Source organism: Panicum virgatum, unplaced genomic scaffold (assembly GCF_016808335.1).
Source record: "Panicum virgatum strain AP13 unplaced genomic scaffold, P.virgatum_v5 scaffold_4378, whole genome shotgun sequence".
Classification (NCBI taxonomy): Eukaryota; Viridiplantae; Streptophyta; class Magnoliopsida; order Poales; family Poaceae; genus Panicum; species Panicum virgatum.
The window spans coordinates 52,886-60,840 of NW_024376383.1; the positions used below are offsets into that span (position 1 = coordinate 52,886).

The 7,955-nt window shown below is 48.4% G+C and overlaps 1 long non-coding RNA gene and 1 other non-coding gene across 2 annotated transcripts; both read left to right on the plus strand.

Moving 5' to 3' along the window:
- The first annotated feature begins 296 nt into the window (after window positions 1–296).
- On the plus strand, window positions 297–6,047 carry LOC120694241. Its single transcript, XR_005683391.1, has 3 exons — window positions 297–402; window positions 5,669–5,838; window positions 5,985–6,047. It is a non-coding gene; the product is annotated as an uncharacterized LOC120694241 (long non-coding RNA).
- Window positions 6,048–6,509: 462 nt separating this feature from the next.
- On the plus strand, window positions 6,510–6,595 carry LOC120694242. The gene has a single exon (XR_005683392.1). It is a non-coding gene; the product is annotated as a small nucleolar RNA Z102/R77 (small nucleolar RNA).
- The last annotated feature ends 1,360 nt before the right edge of the window (window positions 6,596–7,955 follow it).

Sequence of the window (7,955 nt, forward strand, 5' to 3'; positions counted from 1 at the left end):
TATGCAAGGGTGGTCGCAGCTAGCCAAGGTATGGTGGGTGTGCCAAGGCATGGCTAGGTGGCTGCGTGAACACGGCAATTGGCGATGCACACCACCTGTTGGGCGAAATGTGTGGCCCGTGAGACATTGTTCGGATTTCACCTTTATATCTTTTCCTTTCTGTTTATCTTGAATTGATTCTGCTTCTTCTGCATTACGGTTGGTTTTGAACCCCAAGACGGAAGAAGATGGCCGTGGCCGAGGCATGGACTCATCAAGGTGAACGGCGACACCCACAGCCAAAAAGTACGTCGACAAGGCCACCAAGAAGGAGGTCAAGGACATCTTTCGGCCGCTATGACCGCACCCTCCTCGTCGCCGACCCCAGGCGCTGCGAGCCCAAGAAGTTTGGTGGGCGCGGAGGTACCAAAAATTGTGTCGTAATTGCTAGATCATGTATCAATTGGTGTTGCGTGTTCTGGTTCTATACCTAGCTACATCTTTACATATATGCTATGGGACTTTAGAATTTTAAGCCTAGTAGTCTCGTACGTTTTTGAATAATCTTACTTTACTAATTAGAGGTCTAAAAAGATGCACTGTTTACGAGTGCTTTAGAAAAAGAAAAAATCTAAAAAATCCCACAATAATCAGAAACATCTGTCCTTCTATTTTAAACCATGATCAACCATAGCCATTGGATTAACATCAGCTACCTAGCCTTCTATTCCCACATAGTTGATCAACTAGCAGATCCAACAAGGATCGATACACAACTTGGACACTTTTTTTTCCTTTTCTATTAAAATATGTAGAACCATACGCGGATACGCCCCTAAGCAACGGGCAACTAAAAAGTGTACTAGAGCTTATTAAAATATTGCTACCCCTACAATAATCACGCCTGAAACTCTTTATTTTTTTCCGGGTTTTCTCTATGCGAGCTTTGGTGACCAAATGTTATGTTCGGTACGGGGCTGATTAATGTGGTAAAAATAGACTACTAATACTATGTGATAACGAAACTTGATTAATGGTGACGAGGTTTCATATCCGACTGTGTTGCAAAGACGAATATGCCTGGAAATTCTATTGTGCCAGTTTCTCTACTTCTGCCTCCTTTATCAATGAGTAAAATCCATCTCCGGTCCCTAAACTTGTCACGCTATGTCATCCCAGTCCCTAAAGTCTCAAAGTGACTATCCCAGTCCCTAATCTATGTTTGGGTCTCATCGAGGTCCAAACGGGCATAGGGCAGACTCGTTAGCTAACGTGGCACCGGACTCCACAATGACGTTAGCTCGACCTACTCTGAAATACGGCAGTTTCCTGCCCAAATCTGAGTGTCAAATAAACTTCCTACAAATAGAAGCATAAAACAATAAAATAAAATCTGAGTGTTAAATTAGCCTCTTTATCTCTAGCAACCGTAATACCCATCAATTGCTAGAAACAATTATGATAGAATGAAAAACATGACAACAAAACCATAAATATAACAAGTGAAATTACTATGAATTGTAGTAATTATTTGATTTCTGCGAATGTATAAAGTGAAAATACACCGGTATTTCACACTCAAAGATTATATTAATTTCCTACCGATACATCAATATTTCACATAGGAACATCATCAAATCGACGGTAAGTAACCCGTTGAATGGTTGTTTAAACCTATAAGGATTACAGAAGCACTGTTTGCACAATTTCAATCCTTTTTTTCTAATGGGGCTATTGCAAAACTACCCTCATTTCGTCCTCTGATTGCATGTTTGCCCCCCTTATTTTTACTTTGCATGTTTGCCCCTTTTTTTTGAATCTAAAGCTTCCAGTTGCCCCTATTCTGTTAAGAGCCGGTGACGGTGTTAAATGGCAGTTGAAAAGACACATATGCCCTTGTGGGACCCACTCGTCAGCATCAACAAAGAGTCAAAGACATCCGCTCACCGGCGGAGGATGAGGCGGCGCTCTACGGCGCTCGTCGGCGTGGGACTGGGAGGCAGCTGGCCGCGCCCGGCGCCGCCGCGCGGGTGTACAACTGGATGCTGGAGGAGCGGGCCCCAGTGCGCAGCCTCGCCCACGCGCCCCTCAACGACGCCGTCGCCGCGTGGGACTGGCGCGGCCGCTGCGGCGATGACGGCGGCAGTGGCGTCGCCGCCTTCTCTACACTCACGGGCGACCTGCGCCACTGCTTCCGCGTCGCGCACGGCCGCCAGCCCAGGTCCTTCACCGCCGGGGCGCTAGCATTCAGCTGGGGTGCTGGCGGTCGAGCTCCGGACCTCCGGCGGCGTGCGCTGGCAGTCGCGGAGCAAGCTGTTGGTGTCGAGCGGGAAGACCAAGGCGCTCGGTGGGACAGCGCGCCACCTCCGCTCCTGCTAGCCGCCGTCGTGAGGAGCGGGCCGGGCCCATGGCCGGCGCCACGGGCCTCGTCCCTGTCTTCACCCCGGCGGCGGCGAGGCAGGAAGAGGCGGAGAGGCGACGCTCGCCGGCGCAGGACGAGAGCGCGGGGGAGGAGAGAGGCGACGCTCGCAGGCTGCCACGGGATCCGCCCGCTCCTCCGCGCCGTCGGTGGCCACGGGCTCCGCCTGCTCCTCCGCACTACTGGCGGGCGGGCGCGGCCTCCCGACCCCCGCGCGACTCCGGCCGCCCAGGCAGCCCCACCCGCTCCCTTCGCCCCTCCGCCTTTCCCCCGCGCCTCAGTCTTCTGCCACCTCCGCCGGTCCTCCCCCAACGAGAGAGCCAACAGAGCAGGGGTAGGAGAGACATTTCCTATCTAGATTTTCCATACTTCCTTTTCTTTATTCGCTGGAAGCTGCCTCGGTGGACGCCGTTGGAAATCAGGGGCAAACGGATGATTCACACATGAAAAACAGGGGCAAACATGCAAACCTTAAAAAGAAGGGGCAAACATACAGTTGTAGGTACAAACGAGGGCAGATATGCAATTTGCCCTTTTTTAAAGTATTGTGGCCTTAAGGATTGAAGCTATAACCTTCGGCTAACACACAAGCAGAACCTCAAATTTAGTTTCTATATTGAAAAGTTGACCAAGTAACAGATACTACTAGCATGTTAATCCAGGCAAAAACAAGTGACCTACTCCTGCAAACAATAAGTTCAGTAGTGCAATTGGGGACGGCCCTGCTCAGACTCAGTGGAGCTTCTCCACTTGGATCTCCACCTGCAGGGTGGAGCCGCGGACGGGCTCCCCCGGCAGTGACACGAAGCCGGCGACGTCCACACGAACTCCCAGCTCAGCCTCGCCGCGAACCGTGCCGCCCCCGCCGGCCACCACGCACTGCTCGGTGCCCGCGCCCTGCCGCAGCACTAGGAACACCACGCGACGCCCCACGCCGCGCACGCGCCCGCGCCCCGCGGTGCCTGTCGGCTCCAGCAACGACAAGTCCGCCCACGCGTACCCCTCCTGCAGCCGCCGGACCTCTCCCATGGTGGCCGCCGTAGTCCTCCCCCTCGTGGTGCTCACGTCCGAAAGCCATGGGTGTCTGGGAGCATAGGAACAAAAGAAGAAGGCGACGGCCACACAGTTTGACGGCCGCCGAAGTCTGTTCGAAGAGGAATGAATGGATTCGGGAGGAAAAGATAGGGGATCGGTGGGGCGAAGAGGAGGGTGTGCGTGGGGGTCCCACATGACAGTCCAAGGTGGCATACCCGTTTGGACCTCGTTGAGACCCGAACTGAGTTTAGGGACCCAATCAGCTACTTTCAGAGTTCGGGGACCGGGATGACACAACGTGACAAGTTTAGGGACCGGAGATGTATTTTACTCTTTATCAATCTTATCTGCTTGTCTTTTCACCTCAATTTTCGTCCAAAGGAAGCTAAAATATTACATTCAATGTATCATCATACCCCAAAAAACTAATTATTTCACGTTACAAAAACTAGCCAATGCACTGTCACGGGTTGATCGGCTGGTGTCATAAGAATGCGAATACTCTTGGCTAGTCTATCTAGTATGGTTATGCTTGTTACCTATAGGCTATAGCAAGGAGAGGACGAGGGCACTGCAGCCACCCATAGGACCCACGGCGCCGGACATGCGGCGCCATCCCCCTTCCTATCGCACCCCTCCAACGCCCGCAGAACCCCTCGTCACATCCCACTGCTCCCGGCTACGGGGCCCGTGCTCGGGACGCTGCGCCACAGGGCCGGGCTTTGCCTCCTCCCTCGGCTCCACCGGCGCCACCCGCCCCCCCCCCCACCTGCGCCAGAGCAACCATCGTTCGGCACCCTCATCCCACTGCCCGTGGAGGCGCCAAGCTGTCCACACGCTGGTGAAGAGCAAGGTGCGAGCGCCGAGCGACGAAGAAGGCCGGTGCTCCGCGGGTCCTCCCGGCGCCTGGGCAGCTGCCTGGATAGTAACAGCAGCACTGTCTTCGGCGCACACCTACTGTCATAGATATGCTAGCTTGCCAAATGTCTGACACACGCTGCATGTGTTCGACAGAATGTCGACTAATAATATGTCCGTTTAGATCGCAGTGATCAAGGCTTTATTTGTCCAGTAAGTAGGCAGAACCTGGTCCACTGATTACTTGAGCCACTCGCTATTCCTTTAGGCAAAAATTATTTCTAGGTATAATGGCCTTATATTTTGATCCAGTGATTTCAGTGGACAATGCTATGCTACTATTTTTAATATCCGTAGACTTAATATGCTTCACAAGGTACTGAAATTGAAACATGGAATAGGTAACAAAGGCTACCCTACTTGTACGACCTTTGTTAGCGTTTCTGGTACTTTAATTGTAAATTAGCAGTCGCTTGCATCTCGTTGTCCGTTGTGCAAGGCCAACTGAAGACTACGATTACATTGTATATTACCTTGCTAAATGAGCTTCCACCCTGAACTGTCAAACAACATTCTTTTAAAATAATAGGGAATTGCCTGAACAAAAAGATTGATTTTTTCCAAACATACAAACTAAAACTGAGTACTCCTAGCTAACACATGTAAACTATAAATCTTATTTGAGAGTTTTGCATTGTAATTTTTCTCATGTTCATAGTTGGCCATAATACTAGTGTGTTCAGGAAATATTGGTCACAGTACCAGCGTGCATTGGACAACATGAGCCATGTTGAAGTTAAAGAAAAGAAACAATAAATAAATCTCTATGCCTTCATAACATCACAAAGATACTAGTGGGACAATATGATAAGGAATATGCCAGTACTGAATTTTCATTATTCCAAAGATACATGCACAAAGTCTGACTGTCCAGGCACAAACTATGACAACGAGTAAGCTACTTTTGCTTATACTCTCCCCCGAATCAGTTCTTCATACTTTCCTGTCTGTTAACCCTTTGATGCTAAAGCATCACTGATTCACTGTGATTTGAATCTTAATGCTACAATGCTTTGTATTGTCCTTATGCAAAAATGAGTGGGCTAAGTATCACAAATTAAAATTTTTATTGCTATTTTACCTTATGATCTATACTTCCTACTATACTGTAACTTTCAGAGCATGCAAGCTGATCCCAAAGATATCAAACAACTGAGCAGAAGAAGACCACCTGATTGAGTGCCATCTATAGTTCTATACATGTAGCATGTTGCTTAGCATTTTGGTGCCATCATAGCATTGTGATAGTTAATCTTTATATTATCATGGATTGGTTCACTCTGGTACTTCACTTTGATAGACACATTTTCTTGCTAGGGGTCGGGCGAGATAGGCCAACAAGTGCACTTGAATGCTGGATCTAGGCAAATGCTTCCATACTAGGAACAATACTCTAATGAAACATCGAGTTGCTCCAGAACAATAACAATGCACAAGACGGAATTTTCTGACCCAAATCTTAAGCTGGCCATCAGTTTTTAACTCAGGTGACAAATTTACCTTTTTATTATAACACAACATTGTCCTTTTGCAATATGATCATCCTACGTATGCAACAGCTAACTATATACTCAGAATAGGCTATGGAACCATTAAAACATGGGATTAATCTGTTTTTTTAATGAACCTGCAGGAGAGCTGCATGTTATATTGAAAAGTAGGAAACGCCCAGAGGGGCGAAGGTAAAATTTACAAGACAGAACAAGAAAAACTGGAGCTCCAACAGCTGCCAAGTGGGATTAATATGTTTGATCTTGCTAATATTGACATAGTGTACTGGTCAACTCCATTGAGGGTGCGGCAAAGCCGCGCTGTGTTTCTAGTATATACTTATTGTCATTTGAATGGACAACACACAATCAGGAGCTAGCACAAGTGCACAACTATTAACTACTACGAATAGCTACGTCACTGCACTAATTAGTTGGACGATCCTTCAAGTTCGTGCTAGTGCACCTTGTTTGAAATCTTTCTTCCCTTTTCCTGCTTCTCCTATGAGTGGGAAGACTGCTGTTGATGTATGCAGATGAGTCACAACTCTTCAGTCTCTCAATCTTTCTGCTTGTGTGCCGTGTTTGTATACTGAATTCTGGGTGAGCTTTTTTCTTTGGTCCTGGTTCTGCTTTTTGTATGTAGCAGTGCTGTTTTTTCTGTGAGGAGATGGTGTGATGATCAAATTTTTTCCCTATTGGTTTTATTGGCCACCATGATGGTTCAAACTGTATTAGCTCTATCTGATCATTTCCTTCACAATCTAATTTTTTGAAACCGTTGAAGCCTTTATTTTATCTCTGCCGTGTTGTTTCAACGATGTTTCAACAATGCCGGTCCCAAGCCCGGATAAAGGAGGAGGGTTGTGTTAGGCGTGGCGAGCCAATGTAGAACCCAGCTACTCTTATGGAGATGAAACCCAAGAGAAAACCATTGGGGCGTAACCCTCTTAGCTGCGCGCCATATCGCAACCCAGGTATGGTGTTAAATGAGCAAGGGCCGGGCCGTCACCCCCTTGGTGCCGCGCCGTATCGTGATCTGGACGCAGTGTTAAGTGGGCAAGGATCGGGTCGTCGCTTCCTTAGTGGCGCGCTACATCGTCTCCTGGGTGTAGTGCTAAATGAGCAAGGGTCTTCGCACCTGACTCGGCTGGTGCGAGGGGTAAGGAAGCTAGTCGTAGCCAACTAGGATCCATCTAGGTAGCTGGAATGTAGGGTCCCTCACAGGTAAGTTAAGAGAGTTAGTTGACATAGCGATTAGGAGACGTGTAAATATCCTATGCGTCCAGGAGACGAAATGGAAGGGTCAGAAAGCGAAGGAGGTGGAGAACACAGGCTGTAGCTTTGGTACACAGGAACAGTTGCAAACAAAAATGGAGTGGGCATCTTGATTGACAAGAGTCTGAAAAATGGAGTGGTGGACGTCAAGAGGCTGGGGGGTAGGATCATCCTAGTCAAGCTTGTTGTTGGTGACTTAGTCTTCAACGTTATAAGTGCATATGCTCCCCAGGTAGGCCATGATGAGAGTACAAAGAGGCAGTTTTGGGATGACCTAGATAGCTTGGTTAGAGCGGTACCCACCAGTGAGAAGCTTTTCATAGAAGGAGATCTCAATGGCCATGTAGGGTTGTCTAATGCAAGTTACGAGGTGGCACATGGAGGGTTTGGGTATGGTAGTAGGAATCAGGAGGGAGAGGAAGTCTTAGACTTTGCTATAGCTTACAATCTGATGGTAGCCAACACCTTCTTTAGGGAGGTGACCTTCTGTAGTGGCCATCACGCTTGTCAGATTGACTTCATTCTCAAAAGAAGAGAGGATAAGAGGACATGCTTGGATTGTAAGGTAATACCGGGAGAGTGTGTTGTCTCTCAACACAAGCTCGTGTGGCTGATTTCCACTTTCGTCTATGTACCAGATGGGATAAACAAGTCAAAGCCGTGAGAACGAAGTGGTGGAAACTAAAAGAGGCGGCGTCGGAAGACTTTAAGAGAAGGGTTATCACGGAGGGCTCTTGGGAAGAAGGCGAAGATGCAAACAACACGTGGAAGAAGATGGCAACTTGCATTAGGAAGGTGGCTGCGGAAGTGCTTGGTGTTACCAAAGGGAGCAAAGG